Source organism: Pan paniscus, chromosome 22 (genome assembly GCF_029289425.2).
Source record: "Pan paniscus chromosome 22, NHGRI_mPanPan1-v2.0_pri, whole genome shotgun sequence".
NCBI classification, from domain to species: Eukaryota; Metazoa; Chordata; class Mammalia; order Primates; family Hominidae; genus Pan; species Pan paniscus.
Genome location: NC_073271.2, coordinates 18215513 through 18240758, shown reverse-complemented (window position 1 = coordinate 18240758; position 25246 = coordinate 18215513).

Here is a 25246-nt window from a genome sequence, read left to right as displayed (position 1 = left end):
AAATGAGTTATTAATATAAGATGTAGTCAGTGCTCACTAGATGTTATCTATTAAAGCACAGAGCTTTTTCTTTATGTAGTCCAAAGTAGCTATATATATTTTTAAAATATGGACTCTTCTAGATCTGACATTGTATGTGTGTCACACACATATCTGAGCTTAAGTTTCATTGATTATGTTCCTTTCTTTGATAGAATAAGAAACCAAATTTGATGGAGCTATAAATATTTTTCCAAGGACTGAAGACTATCTCAAATAAACCTGGAACATCTAAGTTTTTAAAAGACATCATGTATTATTTTAATTAACATTTCAATTGGAATTATTTCTGTACTTTAAAACATGTCAACAAAACCCTGCTTCTGTTTGCTTTGGTTTCCATTTTATAAGAGAATGTCTTATGAAATAATCACCATCTTTTACAAGCAAATTAAGATGAATAATCACAGCGGCGGTCACAGATCCAACAGACACAGTGGGCTGGCCCATTACCATATGATGTACATTCTCAGGTGAAAAAAAATCTGAAAGGTGAAGTTCATTTAGCTTCCAGTCTCAAGTGATGGGGTATCATAATAAGGAAGAGCATAGGAAGGAACTAGGGAATCTCGACCTTTTTATTAACTACATTAAAGGAGGAGAATTACCATATCAGGTAACAAGGAAGAAAACTATGACATGCTATAGGGCTTAAAATGTAGTAGTGTATATTATAATCTGAATAAAATAATTTTTTTAAAAAGCCTTAACAATGTAGATAATAATTTTGTAATCTGTGACTTAACGTAAAAGAAATTCTATTTTTCATTTCCTCCGGCTATTTCAACTAAGTTCTTCTAATTAAGCCTGATTGGTTTCCCAAATTCAAATGTCTCCCTATTCTAATACAATCTATAGAGTAATGTAATTACATAATCCATCTATTATACACGATAAAGATAGTACAGTTAAAGTGTCAAATAGAATCAAGGCTATCTTAATGAGAAATATTTTCTATTGTAATTTTTTCTTTCCCCAAAGAGATATGAAGGTATAATTTCCTGCATGTGTGAAATGTTTATATTAAGCTTCTAAAAAGAAGTCTCAAGAACCATTTCAAAGTAAAAAGTGCTTTATATTTGTGACCTTGTACAAATTTCCTAATTTTTCACGGCCTCAGTTTCCTTATCTGTAAAGTAAGAAATAGAAGCAAAATTGTCCCCTCACTATGTGAATAACAAAGGATTTTATGTGTCCCCCAAATCAATTTTTTAAAGTAAGAAAATGATATAGTGGCATTTAGCCACGTGCAGTGGCTCATGCCTCTAATCCCAGCACTTTGGGAGGCTGACTTGGGCAAATCACTTGAGGCCAGGAATTCGAGACCATGCTGGCCAACATAGCGAAACTCAGTTTCTACTAAAAATACAAAAAAATAGTTTGGCAAGGTGATGCATGCCTGTTGTCCCAGCTACTGAGGAGGCTGAGGTGGGAGAATCACTTGTACCCAGGAGATGGAGGTTGCAGTGAGCCGAGACCGCGCCACTGCACTCCAGCCTGGGTGACAGAGTGATACTCTGTCTCAAAAGAACAAAAAAGAAAAGAAAAGAAAAAAATATGATATAGAGGCACTTAGAAATGTATTAGGATTGTAGCAATTATAATATCAGATTTATTGACACTGAAAGCTAAGCATTTAATTGAGAAGTGTTCTATAGGAAAAAAGGTAGAAACTGCAATTCACTAAACTGACATTTCATCTTGACATACCTTGAACAACTCTTCTTTTGTCTGCCTCAGAAAGCATGCATTCCTGGAAAGGGATGTGTTTCAGAAGCAGGGAGAAAGCCAAAAGGAGAGAACCTGTCCGGAACACATTATAATTACTTTGTTAGAGTTTTTACTAGCATTATACTCACCTAGAATAGAGAATGGGAATGAGATAGAAAAATGAATCAACATTTTATCTGTAACACATATAACCCTTTGCACAGGAAAATAAATGTGGTCTTTCCATTGTCAGTGGATGCAAAGTTAAACAGTTTTCTGGAAACTCTAAGTCATATAGACAATCTGAAGAACATAAATATTGAACAACATATATCCAACAAACATATTTGAGTGTTTAATATATTAGGCACTTGAGATATATCAGTGGAAAAAACATCAAAGATCCTAGCCTTGTAAGGACATGCATCCTAGTAAATAGTAGATGCAGTAGGTAAATGATGTAATATGTTAAAAGCAATAGGTGTTTTGGGAATATTTAAAAAGAGAATAAAAGAAGATTAGAAAAGGGGTATTAGAATTACCTGCTGGCACACTACTTTTCAGTCACATTCAGCTACATGCAATACAGGCATGAAATAGTCAGGGGGTGAAATTAATCAAGTGTTTCAAAATGAATGTTTGAAACCAAGAGACAAAGGAGATTTGAGAATGTAAGCAAGAGAATGACTGTCGTGACTAACTATACCATTAAATCTAGTAAGCAAGAGAGAAAAACCATCAAAATGTCGAAGAGGAGTTGAAAAAGAAAGTGGTATGTAGAATCAATGAAATGTATGTTTGATGGGTCATGGAATGGCATAAACAAGGGAATAAGAGGAGATACATTCATTCTAAACCTGGGTCCTTATATTGATCTGGTGGTAGAGTGGGTTGGATGAAATGAAAATTATGGGGAGGTTTTAGATATTGCTAATATATAAAGTAATAAACATTTTTGTCATGAAAGAGTAAAATTGTTGTCATTTCAAAGACATGAAACACAATTAAGGATTATATTATAATAAATCATTGAGTATTTCATTATGAAAAATAAAGACTGTTTCAATGATATCAAATTGAATTGAGGAAATGCTGTAAATTTTTGTATTTCATTTGAAAGTTAATACCCATCACTGAAATGGCATTGGAGATTTGCATTTGTTTCCCTTACTCATAGTGGCTCAGCTCACTTGCTTGTCATGGAAAAACTGTCAAGTAGATAGCCCAGTTCATATTTTGCTGATAAGAAAACAATGGCACAGATAAATGAAATGACTTCCTGGTATAGAGAAGTTCCAGGCCTCAAACTAAGCTACTCACTTTTGCTTGCCAGAATATTCCAGTAAAAACCACACCTCCTCCCTGGTAGGTAGACCCCTTGGGTCACATCTCTGTATCACTCTGTGAGTAGAACAATAGACACAGGAAAAATTAATTTTAATGACAAATAAAAAGAACTGTGGTATTCAAATTGTTTAAATTATTTACAATATTATTTTATATAACATAGTAATATGCAAAATGTAGCAATATACAAAAATACTTAAAAAATTGACAACTTGCGGGAGTAAAGTTATGAAAATCCTTTTGTTTGTTATGTTGGAGAAAGGTGGAGAAACTTTCAAATGCCTTGAAATTGAATTTTGATTAATTACTTTTTTATCCATCTCCAAAAAAAAAGTGCATTATTTCTTACAGTAAAGATGTCAATGGCTGTTTCCTAAAAGATGCAAGGGTGTCCAACTTCGCACAATCCTGATGCTTTCCCTGAATATAATGCAATATATCATTTTGTGGTTTTACTATATGAATATCCTTCAATATCACTTTTACTGTTTGTAGTATACTAAATAGAGGTGAAACCACTTTATTTTCCAAGCTACTGTGAGTTTTCATTTAAAATAATAAAAATTAATATGAGACCTTTTGAACAAAATGCAATTTAACTTTAGTGTAGTATTTTGAAACATACCAAATTCTTCAGCTAGAATTGAAATAACTAAATATGATTATTCAGCCCAATAATTTTAAAAGGAAAAAAAAACAGTCTTTTTTAGTGTGTCTCAAGAAAATGCTAAAATCATCAGTGACAAGGTTAACATTCTAGGGCATTCAATCTATCTTTTGAATATGCATTGTCAGACAAGCCCGAGATACCACCAAAATATGTTTCCCTAACAGTAAATCATCATCATGATTGCCATTATTTATCTGTAGAGTCAGGAACCGAATCTATCCATGAGATTCAACATCATCTATCTTGATACTATATAGCCCCATCCTCCTGCCTGAACTCATTAAGCTGTCATCTGTTGGTTTACATCATTTTTATTTGAGGGCCCTAGTGAAACTTTGCACTTTACTTGGTTTCTAAAACAGTTCTAATACCAAATTGTCTCATCAGGAAAATTCCTTGTTTCCCGTTAACATCTGTTGATTCCTGTTACATCTGTTTCCAAAAATGAAGACCATAGTAATTTTAAATGGGAAGATAGGTTGAGAATGAAGCAAGATGGCAGAATAGAAGGCTCCACCTATCATCCCCTGCAAAGACACTAATTTAACAACTATTTACACACAAAAAAGCACCTTCATAAGAACCAAAAAATCAGGTGACCATTCATAATCCTTGGCTTTTACTTTGTATCACTGAAAGAGGCACTGAAGAAGTAGAAAAAGCAGCCTTGAATCACTGACACCACCCTTTCCCCACCCACCAGCAGCAGCAGCTTTCTTTAGAGAGAGATTTTGTGCCCTGAGAGGGAGACCCAGCAATTTTGAGCCATTGAACTCCATGCTGCCCTTCTTTATAGAAGAAAGCAAAACTAGATTAAACTCAGTTGATGCCTGTACACAGAGGGTGCATTTAAACCAGCCCTATCCAGAGGAGAATGACTGATCCCGGAGGTCAGAATTTGAGTTGTCGTAAGGATCTCCACCGCAGGCTAAAGTGGTCTGTGGCTCCAAATAAACCTGAAAGGGAGTCTAGGCCACAAGAATTGCCACACCCAGGCAAGTCATGTCCTAGGGCTCAGCTGGGCCTAGAGATAGTGGATTGGGGTGGCATGTGACCTACTGAGACTCCTCTGCCTGTGGAAAGGGGAAGGAAGAGTGGGAAGGACTATGTCTTGTGGTTTGAGTGCCAATTCAGCCGCAGCACAATAGAACCCAAGGACGACTTCTAAGGTTTTTGATTCTAGTGTCTGGCTCCCTAACTGAACCTCTAGACCTTCCCAGGGGCCAGGGGAAAGAAATCACTGCTCTGAAGGAAAGGACATAGGACTGGATGGCTACAACGCTTATTCTAGAGACCCAGCGCTTTGAACGAACATAGGTGGTACCAGGGAGTGGTTACAGCAGACCTTGGGTAAGATCCAGTGCTGTACAGACTTCAGGTGTGACCCAGTACACACTTAGGGGTGGTGGCCACAGGGTTCTTGTGTCAATTCACCCCCAGCTCTGGGTGGCTTAGAGCGGAGAAAGAGGGAAACACACATGTACTGAAAATAAAGGGATGGAGAAAGATATTCCATGCCAATGGAAACCAAAAAAGAGCAAGAGTAGCTACTCTTATCAGAAAAAGAATATATTTCAAGACAAAAACTCTAAGAAGGAGCAAAGAAGGATATTATGTAATAATAAAGTGTTCAATTTATCAAGAGGATATAACAATTTTAAGTATATATGCACCAAACACTGGAGCACCCACATATATAAAAAAAAATATTATTAGAGTTAAAGAGAGAGATAGGCCCCAATACAATAATAGCTAGATACTTCAACACCCCACTTTCAGCAATGGACAGATCTTCCAGGCAAAAAACCAACAAAGAAACATTGGACTTAATCTGCATTATAGACCAAATGAATCTAATAAACATTTACATGGATCATTCTCAAGGATAGACTATATGTTAGTTCAAAAAAACAAGCCTTAAAACATTCAAAAAGATTGAAAAAATATCAAGCATCTTCTATAACCACAATGAAATAAAAGCAGAAATGAATTACAAGAGGAATTTTGGAAACTATACAAATACATGGAAATTAAACAGTATGCTGCTGAATGACCAGTGAGTCAGTAAATAAATTAAGAAGGAAATTGAAAAATTTCTTGAAATAAATGATAATGGAAACACAACCTACCAAATCCTATGGGATACAGCAAATGAAGTAATAAGAAAGAAGTTTATAGCTATAAGTGCCTACATCAAAAAAGAAGAAAAACTTCAAATAAACAACTTAATGATGCATGTAAAAGAACTAGATAAGCAAGAGCAAACCAAACCCAACATTAGTAGAAGAAAAGAAATAATAAATTTCAAAGCAGAAATAAATGAATTTGAAATGAAGAAAACAATACAAAAGATCAATGAAACAAAAAGGTGGTTTTTGAGAAGTTAAACAAAATAGACAAATTTTTAGCCAGGCTAAGGAAAAGAGATTATCCAAATAAAAAAAAAAATCAAAGATAAAAAAGGAGACATTATGCCTGATACCACAGACATTTAAAGTATCATTAATAGCAACTATGAACAACTATATACCAGTAAATTGAAAAATCTAGAAGAAATGGACACATTCTTAGACATGTATAACCTATCAAGATTGAACCAGAAAGAAATTCAAAACCTGAAAGGATCAATAACAAGTAATGAGATCAAAGTCGTAATAAAAATCTCCCAGTAAAGAAAAGCCCGGGGCTGGGTGCGGTGGCTCATGCCTTTGACCTCAGCACATTGGGAGGCCAAGGCAGGTGGATCACCTGAGGTTAGAAGTTCAAGACCAGCCTGACCAACATAGTGAAACTCCATGTCTACTAAAAATACAAAAACATTAGCCAGGCACTGGGGGTGCATCCTGTAATCCCAGCTACTCAGGAGGCTGAGGCAGGACAATTGTTTGAACCTGGGAGGCAGAGACTGCATGAGCTGAGACAGTGCCACTGTACTCCAGTTTGGATGACAGAGTGAGACTCCATCTCAAAAAAAATAAAAATAAAAAATAAAAAAAGAGCCCAGGACCCAGTGGTTTTACTGCTGAATTCTACCAAACTTTTAAAGAAGAACTAATACAGAGCCTATGCAATCAATTACAAAAAATATAGGAGAAGGGAATACTTCCAAACTCAGTTTAAGGCAAATATTATCCTGATACCAAAACCAGACAAAGGCATACTTAAAAAAAAGAAAGAAAGGAAACTACAGACAAAAATATCCCTGATAAATAGAGATCCAAAATTCCTTAACAAAATATAAGCAAACCAAATTCAAAAATAAATTAAAAAATCATTCATCACGACCAAGTGGAATTTATCACTAGCATGCAAGGATGGTTCAAAATACACAAATCAATCAATGTGATACATCATATCAACAGAATGAAGGAAAAAACCCCACATGATCATTTCAGCTGATGTTGAAAAAGCATTGATAAATTTCTACATCTCTTCATTATCAAAACCCTCAAAAAACTGAGTATAGAAGGAACATACCTCATCATAATTAAAGCCATATATATGAGACCCACAGCTGTCATACAGAATAGTATCATATTGAATGAGGAAAAACATAAAAGCCTTTCCTCTAAAATCTGACAAGAATGCCCATTTTCACCACTGTTATTCAACATAGTACTGGAAGTCCTAGCTAGAGAAATCAGACATGAGAAAGAAAGAGCATCCAAATTAAAATGAAAGAATTCAAATTATCCTTGTTTGCAATTAATATGATCTTATGTTTGGGCAAACCAAAGAGTCCACTAAAAAGCTATTAAAACTTATAAACAGGTTCAATAAAGTTGCAAGATACAAAATCAACATACAAAAATCAGAAGCATTTCTATATACCAACAGTGAACAATGTAAAAACGAAATAAAATATAATCCCATTTACAATAGCCACACATAAAATAAATATCTAGGAATTAATTTCAACAAAGAAATGAACGATCTCTGTAATGAAAAGTATAAAACACTGATGAAAGAAATTGAGGAGGACACCAAAAAATGGAAAGGTATTTTATGTTCAGGGATTGAAATAATCAATATTATTAAAATGTCTATACCACCAAAAACAATCTACGGATTCAATGCAATCCCTATAAAATTATCAATGACATTCTTCACAAAAATAGAAAAAAAACCCTAAAATTGGTATGAAACCACAAAAGATCCACAATAGCCAAAACTATCCTAAGCAAAAAGAACAAAACTGGACAAATCATATAACCTCACTTCCAATTTTATTACAGAGTTACAGTAACAAAACAGGATGGTACTGGCATAAAACACACACACACACACACACACACACACACACACACACACAAGGAACAGAATAGAGAACCCAGAAACAAATTAACCCCCCATACAGTGAACTCATTTTCAATGAAGGTGCCAAGAACATACACTGGGGAAAAGACAGTCTCTTCAATAAAAGAGGAAAACTGGGAAATTCATATGCAGAAGAGTGAAACTAGACCTCTATATCTCACCGTCTATAAAAATTAAATAAAAATGTATTAGAGAATTGAATCTAAGCCCTCAAACTATGAAACTACAACAAGAAAACATTGGAAAAATTATCAAGTGTATTGGTCTGCATGAATATTTCTTGAGTAACACCTCACAAGCACAGGCAATCAAAGCATATATGGACAAATGGGGTCATACCAAGTTAAAAAGTTTCTGCACAGCAGAGAAACAATCCACAATGTGATGAGACAACCCACAGAAGAGGGAAAATATTTGCAAACTACCATCTGACAAGGTATTAATAACCAGAATATATAAGGAATTCAAACAACTCTGTAGGAAAAAGTCTAATAATCTGCTCAAAAGATGGACAAAAGATTTGCATGGACATTTCTCAAGAAAAGACTTCCAATTGGTAAATGGACATATGAAAAAGTGCTTAACATCATTGATCATCAGAGAAATTCAAATAAAAAAATACAATGAGATATCATCTCAGTTGAAATGGCTTTTATCAAAAAGGCAATAACTAATGCTGGCAAGGATGTGGATAAAAGAGAACCCTCTTGTACATTGTTGGTAGGAATGCAAGTTAGTGCAATCACTATGGAGAAATGTTTGAATGTTCCACTACCATATGATCCATCAATCCCCTGCTGATTATATACCTGATATAGTTTGGCTATGTCCCCACCCAAATCTCATCTTGAATTGTAACTCCCACAATTTCCACATGTCTGGGAGGGACCCAGATGGAGGTAATTGAATCATGGGGGAAGGTCTTTCTCATGCTGTTCTTGTGATAGTGAATAAGTCTCATGAGATCTGATGGTTTTGTAAAGAGGAGTTCCCCTGCACAAGTTCTCTCTCTTTGCCTGCCGTGACTTGCTCCTCCTTGTCTTTCACCTGATTGTGAGGTCTCCCCAGCCACGTGGAACTGTAAGTCCATTAAACCTTTTTTTCTTCCCAGTCTCTGGTATGTCTTTATCAGCAGCATGAAAACTGACTAATACAGTAAATTGGTACCAGTAGAGTGGGGCACCCAAAATGTGTAAGTGACTTTGGAACTGGGTAACAGGCAGAGATTGGAACAGTTTGGAGGACACAGAAGAAGACCGGAAAATGTGGGAAAGTTTGGAACTTCCTAGAGACTTGTTGAATGGCTTTGACAAAAATCTTGATCATGATATGAACAATAAGATTAAATCTGTGGTGGTCTCAGATAGAGATGAGAAACTTGTTAGGAACTGGATCAAAGGTGACTCTTGTTATGTTTTAGCAAAGAGTCTGGCAGCATTTTGCCCCTGCCCCAGAGATTTGTGGAACTTTGAACTTGAGAGGATGATTTAGGATATCTGGCAGAAGAAATTTCTAAGCAGCAAAGCTTTCAAGAGGTGACTTCAGTGCTGTTAAAGCATTCAGTTTTATAAGGGAAGCAGAGCATAACGGTTCAGAAAATTTGCAGCTGGACAATGCAATAGAAAAGAAAGTCCCATTTTCTAAGGAGAAGTTTAAGCTGGCTGCAATGACAATCTCCAAGACAATGGGGAAAATGTCTCCAGGGCATGTCAGAGAGGTCTTTACTGCAGCCCCTCTCATCACAGGTCCAGAGGCCTAGGACAAAATATGGTTTTCTGGGCTGGCCCAGTGTCCCAGTGCTGTGTGCAGCCTAGGAACTTGGTGGCATGAGTCCCAGCCACTCCAGCCATGACTAAAAGGGGCCAAAGTAAAGCTCAGGCCATGGCTTCAGAGGGTGCAAGCCTCAAGTCTTGGCAGCTTCCACATGGTGTTGAACCTGCAGGTGTACAGAAGTCAAGAATTGAGGTTTGGGAACCCCCACTTAGATTTCAGAGGATATATGGAAATGCCTGGATGCCCAGGAAGAAGTTTGCTGCAGGGGTGAGTCCTTCATGGAGAACCTCTTCTAGGGCAGTGTGGAAGGGAAATGCAGGGTTGAAGCTCCCACATAGAGTCCCCACTGGGGCACTGCCTAGTGGAGCTGTGAGAGAAGGCCACTGTCCTCCAGACCCCAGAATGATAGATCCACTGACAGCTTGCACTGTGTGCCTGGAAAAGCCACAGACACTCAATACCAGCCCATGAAAACACCCAGGTGGGAAGCTGTACCCTGAAAAGTCACAGAGTCAGTGCTGCCCAATACTATAGGAACCCACCTCTTGCATCAGCATGACCTTGATGTGAGACATGGAGTCAAAGGAGATTATTTTGGACCTTTAAGATTTGACTACCCAGCTGGATTTTGGAGTTGCATGGACCCTGTAGCCCTTTTGTTTTGGCCAATTTCTCACATTTGGAATCGCTGTATTTACCCAATACCTGTACCCCAATTGTATCTAGGAAGTAACTAGCTTGCTTTTGATTTCACAGGCTCATATGTGGAAGGGACATGCCTTGTCTCAGATAAGACTTTGGACTGTGGACTTTTGGGTTAATGCTGAAGTGAGTGAAGACTTTGCCAGACTGTTGGGAAGGCATGATTGGTTTTGAAATGTGGGGACATGAGATTTGAGAGAGATGAGGAGCAGAATGATATGGTTTGGCTATGTCCCTACCCAAATCTCTTGATGAATTGTAACTCCCACAATTCCCACATGTCATGGGTGGGACTCAGTCGGAGGTAATTGAAACACAGGGGTGAGTCTTTCTTGTGTGTGTCTCAGCATTGTGAATAAGTCTCACAAGATCTGATGGTTTTATACAAAGGAGTTCCTCTGAACAAGCTCTCTCTCTTTTCCTGCCACCATTCATGTAAGACGTGACTTGCTCCTCCTTGCCTTCCACCATGATTGTGAGGCCTCCCCAGCCACATGGGACTGTAAGTCAGTACCCAATTGAATACAATACCCAAAAGAAAGGAGACCAACATATGCAAGAGATATGTCCAACCCCATGCTTGTTGCAGCTTTGTTTACAAAAGCCAAATCTCGGAAGCTGCCTCAGTGTCCATCAACAGATGAATGGAAAAAAAAACTGTGGTACATGGCCCGGCACAGTGGCTCACACCTATAATCCCAGCATTTGGGAGGCCAATGAAGGTGGATCACCTGAGGACAGGAGTTCAAGACCAGCCTGGCCAACATGGCAAAACCCTGTCTCTACTAAAAAATACAAAAATTAGCCAGGCGTGGTGGTGGGCACCTGTAATCCCAGCTACTCAGGAGGCTGAGGCAGGGATAATTGCTTGAACCCAGAGACGGAGTCCACAGTGAGCAAAGATTGTGCCATTGCACTCCAGCTAGCGGAACAGAGCAAGACTCCATCTCAGCAAAACAAACAAACAAACAAACAAAAATAGAAAAAGAAACTGTGGTATGTATAGACATGATGTGCTATTCAGTCATATAAAAGAATGAGGCCTTGTCATTTCCAACACCATAGAAGGAATTGTAGGTCATTATGTTAAGTAATATAAGCCTGGCACAAAAAGACAAATGTCGTATGTTCTTATGTATTTATGGGATCTAAAAATCCAAACAACTGAACACATGCAGATAGAGAGTAGAAGGATGGCTACCAGAGGCTGAGAAAGGTAGTGGGGAGTTGGAAAAAGGCTTAGTAACAGGTACAAAAAATAGTCCAAATGAATGAATACGGCCTAGTGTTTGATAGCACAATAGGGTGCCTATAGTCAGTAAAAATTTAATTGCACATTTCAAAATAACTAAAACAGTATAACTGAATTGTGTGTAACACAAAGAATAGATATTGACAAGATGGATAACCCATCTTTCATAACGTGATTATTATGAATTCCATTCCTGTATCAAAATATCTCATGAACTCCATAAGTATATATGTCTACTATGTACCCACAACAACTTTTTAAAAAGAAATAAACCTCTTGCATTTAACACATCAAAAAAATGGGAAGACAGCTGTCATCACTGAACATAGCATGTCATATAGGTTGTGCATGTTTATTTTCATGTCTACACGTATACTTACAAGAATGTATAATAAAATAATTCAATAGCTATCAGAATATAGGAAACACTACATAATGATATCTGTTATGGTGTACATTCAGAATAAATTAAGAATTGTTGAATACTATTTAATACTGTTACCTGTATCTTTGAAATAATAAAGTGGTAATAAAGAAATAATTTAGTTAATACTATTTACCTAGAGTTAAGTTGAAGATGTTTTGGTTTAGGAACTTAAGTTCTTTCCTTACCTTCATTTCCAAAGACTTTCAATTAATGAATTGCAATATGTGTGTGAATATCATGACAATGCACACTAAATATTGTATCTATGTTCATTTCTCTTAACTGATGAGAAAAAGATTAAGAGTTTTTAACAAATTATCAGGAAAGCCCATGATTTATAAAGTATTTAAAACTACAAGATACATAGAAAACATGATTTTTAAAATTCAACAAATAATTGTAATAGTTGATTTGCTGAAAATAAAGAAGTAGTATATTGTACTTAAGAGTTTACACTCAAAACATTGAAAGTAAACATTAAATATCAGCTCAATATCAAAATGAAACACAAAACATATTTTATCTACAGGTTAAAAGCTCATGTGTTAGGAGCTTTTAGAAAAAAGCAAACAGTTTATGCAACAGGGAGAAATATATTTACATATATATATGTATACATATACACACACATATTTCTCCCTGTTGTATAAAGGAGAAATATACATATATACATATATTTCTCCCTGTTGCATAAACTTATATATATACACAAGTTGGTATAATATATATCCTTTTTGACTTTTGAGTAACTTATTATGCTCTTTCCTGTAATTTCTATATTCTGTAATTAACAATTAAATGTTATACTTAAGAAAGTATAATAATTGCTGTTACAATAAAATTTATAACTGTAGTTTATAGGTGATAAAATTTTGAATTTTTAAATCACAGAAGGTGTAGGCAATTGAACATATTCTTTCTAATCTCTAAAGTGTAAGGTAAAAAATTAAGGTACATCATATCTATATATACTTATATAGATATATGTATATATATGTATATGTGTATGTATCTATACATATGTGTGTGTGCAGATAGATAGATAGATAGATTCACTCATCTTGGTGCAAATATACTATGCACTAGACTCTTGGCAACAAAGGTGGAAATGATGTAATCTATTATCCCTATCTTCAAGGACTTCACGTTCTGGTGAACTATTTAATTACATTAGGTTGGTGCAAAAGTACTTGAGGTTTTTCCATTACTTTCAATGGCAAAAACCACAACTACTTTTGTACCAATCTCATAATACAACTCTAACACAATGAGGACACTACAATGATGGAGATACACACAAGGTTGGACTAGCAAATGCTGAAAATATTTTCTGGAGAAAGCGACAGGAGGACTGCAAATGCCTTCAGTGCCACCATTCTGTGAACTCCTTGGGTTTCCAGCCTATCATCTTGTGACACTGACTATGAACTCAGCACATAGCAAAAGTACACTGTGCACATTAGGGGTCTTTAAAATACTTTATACTGAATGTAGATTAAGTTATATACTCAGTCACATTATATCAATTCCACCCTACTTAGGACTAAGCTCTTTTTCTAAACCTGGATTTAGTTAAGCATACAGGTTTTGAGGACAAAAGTAAAATAGTAGTGAGGATGTATATATCTCCATTTTTGAAGATTTCTAAGATTTTGTTCATTGACACTGTACTAGACATGATGAATTTTGCAGTCATGAGCATAATTCTAGGCACAAAACTGCACTTGTGCACTTTCTTTTTCTCTTTTTTTCTCTCTCTTTGCATGTGTATGTGTGTGTATTACCTTTATATTATGTAAATTTCCCATAATTTGTGATGTATGCATGCATACATTCACACATATACACCCATTTTATATTTTTTAAAAAACTTTGTATTATGAAAAATTTTAATCATATGCAAAATTATATAATGGATCCCCACGGATCTCTCACACAGCTTTGATAAATGTCAACACATAATTAATCTTGTTTCATTTATACCCTCATCCACTTATGCTCTAGCATATTATTTTAAAGCAAATCTCATAGGTTAGATCATGTCATCTCTAAATATTTTATTATTTTACTCAAAAAGAAAAGGAATATTTCTCCTTTCTAGGAACTCATTATTTATATACCTGTAAACACAGATACATAGAAAATGATAAGAAACAGGCAATAAAAATGAATAAAAAATATAGGGAGATACAGAAAGTTGGAAGGAATACTGTTATTTAGCACAGCCAGAATATAGCAAATAAGCTTTTCAAGATAGTAGGTGAGTCTTATATATTTAAAACATTTCTAAAGTCATTTTTGATGTTACTGATTTTCATGTTGAAATAATCTCTGAAAGGTTTTATACAAATCTAAATGTGTTTGATGTTCCCCTTCCTGTGTCCATATGTTCTCATTGTTCAAATCCCACCTATGAGTGAGAACATGTCGTGTTTGGTTTTTTGTCCTTGCGATAGTTTGCTGAGAGTGATGGTTTCCAGCTTCATCCATGTCCCTGCAAAGGACATGAACTCATCATTTTTTATGGCTGCACAGTATTCCATGGGGCCTGTTGTGGGGTGGGAGGAGCGGGGAGGGATAGCATTAGAAGATATACCTAATGTTAAATGACCAGTTAATAGGTGCAGCGCACCAACATGGCACATGTATACATATGTAACAAACCTGCACATTGTGCACATGTACCCTAAAACTTAAAGTATAATAAAAAAAAGAATACCCTCGAAAAATCTAAATGTGTTTTGCTTGAACAAGTATAATAAAAAAAAGAATACCCTCGAAAAATCTAAATGTGTTTTGCTTGAACAGAATCCCATTTCATATTTTTTAAAACAAAAAGCATTTCTTGCACATGTGGTATACATATTCTTCATACTAAAGATTTAAAGCAGAATAAGAAATGATTCTAAATTTGTGGACCCAGATAAAAGTATTCTATGTGATATGAGTCAAGAATTTCCTCAAACAGGAGTCTTTTCTGAGTCTTAAATTTGAAAAATAATTTTCTTAGCCCTGCCACAAAATTAGGAAGTTTCTTAGTAAATGAAAGCCAGCAGCCCATGCAAAGACTCATCGATATGAATGAACTTGGTGGGTTCTGGCAGACTGAAGGATTGTGCTTGGTAGGGGAGGGAGTAAGTGGAGATTTAGTGTAAGGAGTTGAGAAGTCAGGGGAGATACTGTGCTAAGGAGTTCAAAACTTTTTGCTCCAGGCAGACGGAAGTGACTAGAAGATTTGTGAACAGATTTGTGTTTTTCAAAGTCTAGGTTCAGTGTAAGAAGTGGACTTAATGCAGGAGAGATTCAAGACAGCAACGGGAAGTTTTACAAGAGCTGATGAGACACCAACTAGCTGTCCTAGTTCAGTCTTTCCTAGTTTCTCACAGTAAAACCAAGGGAAGGCTTATGGACCCTCATCGGATTGTATGCCAAGAGTAGATTAGTAGGAGGTAGTAGAATACTAGTAGTCTACTCTGGGTATAGGCAATAAGCGGGTGTATTTTATGTGGAGAAATTTAAAACAATAATAAAACTGACTAAATGTCTGTTTCTTATTTTCATACTAGCTGACAATGCTAAAACATATCAGAAGATATATTTGTTAACCTAAGTTATAAACAATTGCTGTGATTAATGTTGTTTTAATAATACATCTGTCAGTTACAACTTGCAAGTTTGTATTACTTATCATTTAATCAACATTATATTCTATGGGAAATTTAATTCAAAGAATCCCTAGTTATATAGTCAACCCTGAATGCAAGGAGATTCACCTACACATGTTCATCTTGAGAGGAAATTTGTAAGAATCCATAATTGTTTGACCTTCCTTAAATTCATCTTGTATCTTTAACCCCAAAAGCATATAATTCTGTGTGCAAGAACTGTATGCAATTTTTCTTTTATAAGTTATCTTTTTCCCCTAATGTAAAGATTTAAATGAGGTTAATCAGAAGCAAAATGTATTTGCAAGTAGCCAGAATTAGTCTTGAAAAAAATATACAGTGGACCACTAAGCTGAAATCAATCTTTGAAAATTAGTACACGGAAACTGTGGAGTAGAACATTATGCAGCCACAACATTAAGGGAATGGATCCTTCCAAAGAAAAGTAGAATCAAGTTGCTAAGAAGAAGACCAAGAGAACTGAAAAAGGTGCTCATCTTATATAGTCAAAGATTTTTAAAAGTGGGATGGTTTATTGCCTAGATTGTTCTCTTTAATAAATGGATACTCATTCTAAATTGATTAATTAATAACGCCAATATTTGTTATTATTCAGCTGTTTCTATAATTTTTATAAAAGACAAAAAAGTAACAATATTTTAATAAATATTAAAATTCATGTTGTATTTTCTGTTGAAGATGTTTTATGGGAAATTTTGTAAGAGCAAGAAAGAAAACAACATTATAATATGTATTTCAAATAGGATATTTATAAACTTCTGCAAAACTCATCTTTATATTGAAGACTTTTGTTAATAATTTGTGTTCCTTGTTTCTTCGTGTAATGGAACATTTTCAAAACTAAAATTAATAATAAGTATTCTTTCACCAACAAGGAGAGAAAGAAGAAGGACAAATCTGGTTATAATAGCTATAGGACATGAAGAAGATCAACTTTGATAAAGTGATTGATAAATTCACATAAGTTAAGGCTGAAAACAAAAAATGTAATATTTATAAATATAACAAATCCGTACATCATATATTTTTCCTTTTTAAAAAGATATTGCAATTAAAAACTATCCATTATTTTCCTTCCGGATTTTATATTTTTTTGAATTTTTCTTTCATAATTCTACATATATGAAATTCAGAAACATAAAATGCTCACCCTGCAAATTTTTGCCATAATTCACACTTATTTCATCTTATTAATAGCCCAGAAAATAATGTTGTCCTATAGACCAGGAGGATGCTAAAAAGTGATTCACCCTGGCTGTCAAATAAAACAGACATTGCCCACATTAGAACTCTAAACATCTTGATTTAAATCACCTTGCACCGACCTCTGAAAAAACTTAAATTCTATCAAAAGTTTACTGTATAGATTGGATATTAAGGAATTATTATACATTTTTAGCTATACATTACATTTACATACGAAAAGTGGAAGGTCACAAAGTCTGGGATATTTTTGAAACATTTTATCACCAAAAGAAAAAAACATGTGAGGAAACAAAGAAGATATTAAAAAGATATCAAACAAGTTTAGAAGAATGTTTATCATTTGAATGATGTATATTTGGAAGATTGTTATAATATTCTCTCTGTGCAGAATAATTCATTTTTTTCGTAACAAAAAATAATCATGAAAGAGTTCACCTTGATCAATGGATCTGGATTGATACATTACATCATTATGTTTTCTGAGAAAAGCTGACCATCAGCAGGACTGAATAAAAAAAAAAAACATAAATTTTAGTACTTGTCTTAAAGACCCAAAGTCTACCTTAAAACTGTGTACTTATTCTTCCACAACAGAGATACTTATTTTGTAGGGAGGATATAATACTTTTTGTAGTCCATCTTGATATCTCGCTCCCTCTTTTTCCCCCTCATCAATATATCTTATTCTGCCTGCATTCAAAAATTGCAACTTGTAAAGTAAGCATGTCTGGAGATGGAAAACCTGTAGTAAATGCGGTAACACAAAAAGTTAAAAGATGAAAGGAGTTCTTCTTGTTGCAATGTATCATGGGAATTATGAATTAGTTTATTAGGTTATGAATTATGAATGAGTTTATTCATTAGTTCATATGAATTATGAATTAGTTTATTCTTCAGTTCAGAAATCCACTGAAATACTCAGTGGGAATAAGAGAAGAATCCAACTCAGTGAAGTAATAGCCCACAAATAGCTTCACTTTATTACTTTTTATGTTCCAGCGTCTCTGACAGTTGATATGCACATTTCCATTTCTAATTCAGGAAAATATTAAGTAAAGGCTCAGGAATCTAAAGAAAATAGGACAAAACAGGTAAGAAAAATATGCTAAGTAGAAGAATATTTGCAACAAGTGTGTCTACAAATGTGGGAAAGGAAAGAAAAGATCTTACAATAAGGAAGCTGAACCCACGCACCTAATCCATCACCCGTGGAAACAGCAGGCTAGGAAGGACACCTAGTCCAAAATAGAAAATATATGAAGTTAAAGTTAATGAAGCCATTGGTCAGAGTCTTACAAAGACAAGGGCCACAGAAGAGGAGGCAAACAAGGTAGGATAACTTAGGTTCTGTTTCTGGAAAGGTAAAAAGAATAAGAAAAGACTACTTCTGCAGAGGCAGGAGCAGAGTATATAATCAGGAAGTCTGAAGGGCAAAGAATTAGGAAAGTCCCCAGGTAATGTCGAGGGAAATTAAAAGGTACATAGTTAGAAAGATAAGGAAGATTTAATTCAAGACTATTGCAACAGGAAAGAAAACAAAAGGCAGTCTGAACTGAACTCAGGAAGTCTGAAGCACCAAGAATTAGGAAAGTCCCCAGGTAGTCTCAAGGAAAAATTAAACCTGACAAAATAAAAACGCTAAGGAAGATTTTATTCAAGACTATTGCAACAGGGAAGATAAAACAAAAGGCAGTATGGACTGAACTCTGCTGCAGCAAAAGCCTGGAGAGTTTTGAAGAGCTGGGGTGGTAGATTATAAGCCGTGTGTGTTTTCAAATTAGCCTTATTCAAAGGAAACGTAATTTCAACTTTTATTTTAGATTCAGTGGGTACATGTGCAGGTTTGCTAGATGGGTATATTGTGTGATGCTGGGTTTTAGTATTGATGATCTCATCACCCAGCGGGTGAGCATAGTACCCCATAGGTAATTTTTCAGCCCATTCCTCTCTTCCTCCTTCCTCCCTCTAGTTGTCTGTAGGGTTCCATCTTTATGTCCACGTGTATTTGGTGTTTAGCTCCCACTTATATGTAAGAACATGCTGTATTTGGCTTTCTGTTACGGCGTTGATTCACTTAGAATAATGGCTTATTATTTGCAAAATGTAAACTCTCTTTTTATGACTGAAGGAAAATTTACAACTTACATTTAGGCTTCTGTGCTCAGATAGAGACTGGGAGATGGGGGCTCTAACTTCCTTAATGATTACATTTCAAAGAGATGGCTCCCAGGTCCTTGAAAAAGACAGTCCTTTTGAAACAGCTTGAAATCTCAAAGAAGCAGAGGAAGAATGTACAATTACATGTTGTCAAAACTATATGCTCTAAGAAATGAGAGTTCAGGGTCTTAGAATCAGAAAGAAGTCTGTCCAAGATTTAGTCAGCTGAAAAGAATATTAAAACCATCTTGTTCAGCATGGTTGTTGCTAAAATGCAGAACTGAGGAACAGAGCTATCTCTATTTATTAGTTACCTTTGATTACCTTGTAAGAAGGTACTTCTGTACTTTAAAGGATCCAGTGATTAAGATTAGCCCTAATTTCCATAATACAATGTTCTTCTTCATTTTGACACTTCTTTTATCAAGGCACATTTCCCTTCTAAGATTTAGGCAAAGCTATCAAATGGTCCTTCACCAAGGCCTTTGATAAACCCAGAAGGCTGATTGAAACTGAAGAAAATGAAAGTGTAATGGAAGAGCACATACATGTGCTCAGTACTACAGAGGACTTCAGTCATTGAGGTACAGGTCTTTCAGTCAAGGATCTCCTCTATATTTCCAGTTTGGAATTATCCAGGGAGACTAGTGTGTATGAAACAAACAGAGAGAAGCCAAAGGTTGTTTGGCCATAATGCAGAATGGATGGAGAAGGCCAGTTGCTGAGAACATATTAAAATAATAAAAGAGGTGCACTAATTCAGAGTCAACCAATATGGGAAGGAAATGATTTAATTAAAGGATGATGAAGCACTGCAATGCAGAGTCTCCAAAGTGCTCACCAAGTCATTTTTTCAATCCTACACACAAAGTTAAACTATTCTTTTCTTGCCTACAACCACCATCTTGTAGAAAGGTGAAACCATGGGATCAAGTTTTGGCTGATAAAATATGGGCAGAGATGAGGCATCTCTCTTCCTGGTCTATTACCTAAATTTTCTTTTTCCCTCTTTCCTCTTGAAGGCTGGAAAGGTGGAAATGAGTCTGTGGAGAGCTCCATATTTTTGAAGGATGTTGGAACCACTTAATGGAATACATATATCCTGTATCTCAGTTCTTTAAAAAGCGCCGTGCAAGACAGTTGCATGTTTAGCAAATTTACATTGGATGTAGGAAGAGCAAAACATATACGTTTGCTGTGTTAAGCCACAGGGATATTTGATTATTTATTTTGGCAGTTTACTGAGTTCTTAGTTCTAGAGGTAAAGCACAAAAACAAGGCTGACAAAATAAATGTAGAACGTTGGAACAAAAATGAGAATGAATAAAATCTCTAAGGGAAAGAAAAAGGCCAAAAGAAGCAATACTCAAAAACGGAGCTCTTGGAATGCCTCAAATTAGGAAACAAAAGGAGGATAAGTAGCTCTAAAGGAATAAAATAAACCGATTATGTAATAAGTATATAATAACACGATGTCATTGAAAATAGGAGAGTGAACATTTTTTTAAAAATGAGGGGTTAAACTGAATAAATAAGATCCAGAACTACATTGATTAAATGTGTACATGAGAGGGATTCTGAAATTTTAAGTTCAATTGATCATAAAACTTACAGTTGAAGGGAGACATTTTATTCAGTGCTCTCATTTTAAAAGGGATATGGAAAAATTAATAGAGAAAGATATAATGATTAAAATTACACATAATTCTTAAAAATACAGTGAGTCTTTTAATCAAGATAAACTATCATGAATGTTTCAGCAACAGATTTTTTCAAATATATTACTGTCTGTTGTTTTATGTTAAAGTCAGTGCCAGACACTTAAGGAGTCAATGTAAAAGTAGACTGAATTTCTTCACTCTTATTCCAGTGAAATTATTAGAAAATTGATCAATGCTTAATTATTTAACAGGGAAGTTTTGCTTGCGTTATTACTAGAAAAAAGAGATACTAGCAAAAATATATCTAAACATCCAAATAGTGATAATACAGCAGACCAGGAAATTTTATAATTGTATGCAATTTTAGACTCTGAATCTAAAATTATTTAACTAGCAGGAACCTCTAGGACATACTCATGAATGAGCTACAGGGTGTCATTGTATTCCTGAAATTAAAAGTAAAATACAAAGTGCAAGTCATTTTTATAGAGAGAAGATATAACTTTAATCAAATTTTCAAAATGTCCATGACTCAAAAAGATCAAAAGAAATTGTTATAGTTCAGCTTTATCCCTTTTCAAATGAGGCACGTAAAATTCAGACCAATAAAATGGCACAGGTAGTTACAAAATTACCACTGTAATATATGTTTTCTTATCTATAGTACTATTCTTTTCCAGATACTGTTCTATGAAGAATTCTAGAAGCAATAAAAAAATTCAAATCAAATGATACAGTTACAGGGGAGAGGCAGGGGATGTTTTTTCTCATTCTTTAAGACCATACAGCTGTTTTATTCTGTTGCTTCCCCTGTAAAATGCCTGGAACCATTCTAATAAGCATAACGATTTACATGTTTTGGGATAGTTATTAAATCTGTCTAGGCCTTTCAGGCAAGGTATTATCAATTCTACTCTTTCTTTACATATTATATTTTCCATTACTTTTATATTTGCTCTCTTATGAAAGGTCTCCAAGTCTTTCCCATGTATTTTCATGTTCGATAACTACAAATTAAAGACATGGTAAATACTCTAGTAAAATATTCCTTTCCTGAAGCATTTTCTATTATTTATTCTTTACTCTTCCAGATATTTCACTTATGTAATTACTTTGGTCTCTCTAAAGTTGAAGGAACTTTGGAGAAAATAAAAGTATCCATTTAACTGAATTAATTACTGTAACAGAAGTTTTTGAGATTTTTCATGAAATTTGATAGCAGTGTAATGTAGTCAAAGAGAATAGACTCTGAGGCATTTATGAGCTGCTTTGAAATATCTCCAACAATTAATTAACTGTGTAACATTGGGTATATTATTTTACTTCTATGAGTGTCCATCTCCTTCTTAAAATGGAAGTATTAGAGAGACTAAAGGTTTTTAAATTAAACGTATCAATGAATTAGAAATAATAGATTTAAATTTCCTATAACACTTCCCAAAAATTTTAATTATTTGTTAAATCTTAATGTATCATTTGAAATATATATTAGCAACCTTACTCAAGATTATTAATTTATGCTAAAAGATAATACAACATTGATTATTAGATTTTATCATTTTGTCTTTCAGATATATCCTACATTGTCTTTTTTTTCGGTTTTTAGGTTAATATTGAATTCCACAAATAATTTGGATTTTCTCAATTTTATTTTTTCATTTTTTTATTATACTTTAAGTTTTAGGGTACATGTGCACAACGTGCAGGTCTGTTACATATGTATACATGTGCCATGTTGGTGTGCTGTACCCATTAACTCCTCATTTAACATTAGGTATATCTCCTAATGCTATCCCCTCCACCCACCCCACAACAGTCCCACAACCCCTAGTTCAAAGGGAATTATGGATGAACAAAGTGTGAAACACATAAAAACCAAAACTGGTTTTATTTAATAATGAGTTGAAAGTTCAACAGCTCACCTGCTGATTTGACATTTTTTTCCCCAACACTATAATCCTCCTGAGAGTTCATATTTAAAATAGTAATGGGGATGTATTTATGGGAGAATTATGTTTCAACTCTATATCTCTTCCTAGGCACCAATTTTATTTTGTATAGTATTTTAAGGTACAGATTGCGTGTGTGTGTGTGTGTGTGTGAGTGAGTGTGTGAATGCTGATGATGATGTGTATACATCTTCAATCCTAGCATAGAGAAATGACAATTTTGACTCCCAAAATATTACTTTTACTTCCCACAGCTTCTTATTGTTCCTTTCTTTGTCCAACAATTTGTCTATAAGAAGTGTTTTCTAAAGTTTGACAAAATATTTAATCTAATTATTTTAAAGCTTAAAAAAATCAAGTCTGAGGAACATAAATAGAAAGGAACTGGAGTAATACTGCACAGGCCATGCTTTACTGAGATAACATATTCACATGTCCCAGAATCTCAGCAACTTGCAGCTCTTTCTTTATTTTATTTATTTATTCATTATTTTCACAACTTAATTTAAAATATGCTTACTAGTATATTATGAAGAAGCTCAATAAATAATTGATACTACCATGAAAATAGATATATTTTGTAGTTTGAAATATGCATATTACAATTTTTGGAACAAATGAGAACACTGTATTTTCTACATAAAGAGTGGTAGTCACATAAGTTAATGTCTGAATTACAATATGACACAGCAGAAGGCAGCACAATATGTCACAATAACAACACTGGGTACAATGTACCTCTGTGCTATAAACTTGGAATTGTTTTATTGATGCCCTGGCAATGTGAACGTGAGTATCTGGTTATAATTTAATGTGAAAAGTGTTTCTGCAGGCATTTTAACAGTGGACATTTTTATTGTTAGTCAAATCTAGCTTTTTGCGAGACAGGTAAACATAAAACAACCATGACATGTTATTTCATTGTTTAGTGACCAATATATCCGAGAAATATTTTTCCAAATGCAAATAACGTTCCTATTTTCAATGCTAAAAAAGATAAATATTTGTCAAAACTGAGTACACCGAATGTTGTGTGTTTTACACATGATTTTTTTATTGTTCTGTAAGTACATGGATTTTAACAAATATAACTCTTCATGCTTTAAACATAAATATTTTATTAATAACTGAATTTTTTTTAAAGTCATGGCTCTTGGAGATTTGCATGAGTTTAAATATATTAAGTACCTCACAGAATGCCTAATACTCAATGGAGACATGTTTCCTTCAATTTCCCTTCTTTATTAAAGATTATGATTTATTTTCTGCTATGTTTTAAAAGATAATTTAATTTACTGTAAATCCATAAATTGATGATGGATGTCAAAAATTTCCCCCTCATCAAGTCTAAAGCAGTATCTTCAATTTAGAAAATCTCCTTCAATTTTTCTCTCCAAGAAAATATCTCCCAAATTTTAAATTATGTCTTATTTTATTTTCATTAGCTAATTTACAAACATGTTGAATACAAATCTCACTCTAAGTACTACGCTGAACATTAGGACTATGATGTCAGTAAGAAAAATATATTTTCTATCCTCAGATGCCTTACATTTCTAATGGGAAAATATGGAATAGAAACAATTAAGTAAATAATTTAACTCCTTAGAGTGCTCTGTGCTTTGAAAATTCAAAGGAAAAATATCGGTCAATGTATGACAAGACGAAAAGCTACTTTTGGAAGGATATGCTGAAAGAAGAACTCTTTGATCTTGATATGTCCTACATCTTATTGACAAGACATGAAACTCTGAGGAAAAGACTGTCTAGGTAAATAAATAAACAAGGACGGTGCCTTGATTGGAATGAGTTTGATTTGACAAAGGAAAAAGAATTACCAGCCTCATGTTTACATTACAGAAAGAGTTTTCTAGCTATATTTATCCTTACCATCCTACATTCAGTTCTCCAGACAGCAGCATTTGTTGAAAAACATCATCAGATGCTTTGCTTGGCTAGTGAAAGGACTTCAGTAACTTCTTTTGAAATATAAAATAAATTCCAAATGATTTACTATAGCCTGCAAAGCCAACTCATGCTCAATCTTGTCTTTCTGACATCACCTTCCATTAGTACTTTTCTCATTCAACAAGCTCCAACAATATTGATTTCATGGTAAAGGGTAGAACATTAACACACACATGCTTTATCGGTTTGCAACTGATGACAGTTTGAAGACTAAGATGCATTGGTGAAGGTGATAAGATGTATCCTTGACTTGGAATGTAATCATACTTGATATTCTTCAGAGTGTTGTAACTGAGAAAGAAAAAGCAAGGATGTGCCCAAGGTTTTGGTCTGAGAAATTAAGTAAGAAGAAGAATGTGACTGGGTGTAACATGGGCAAAGC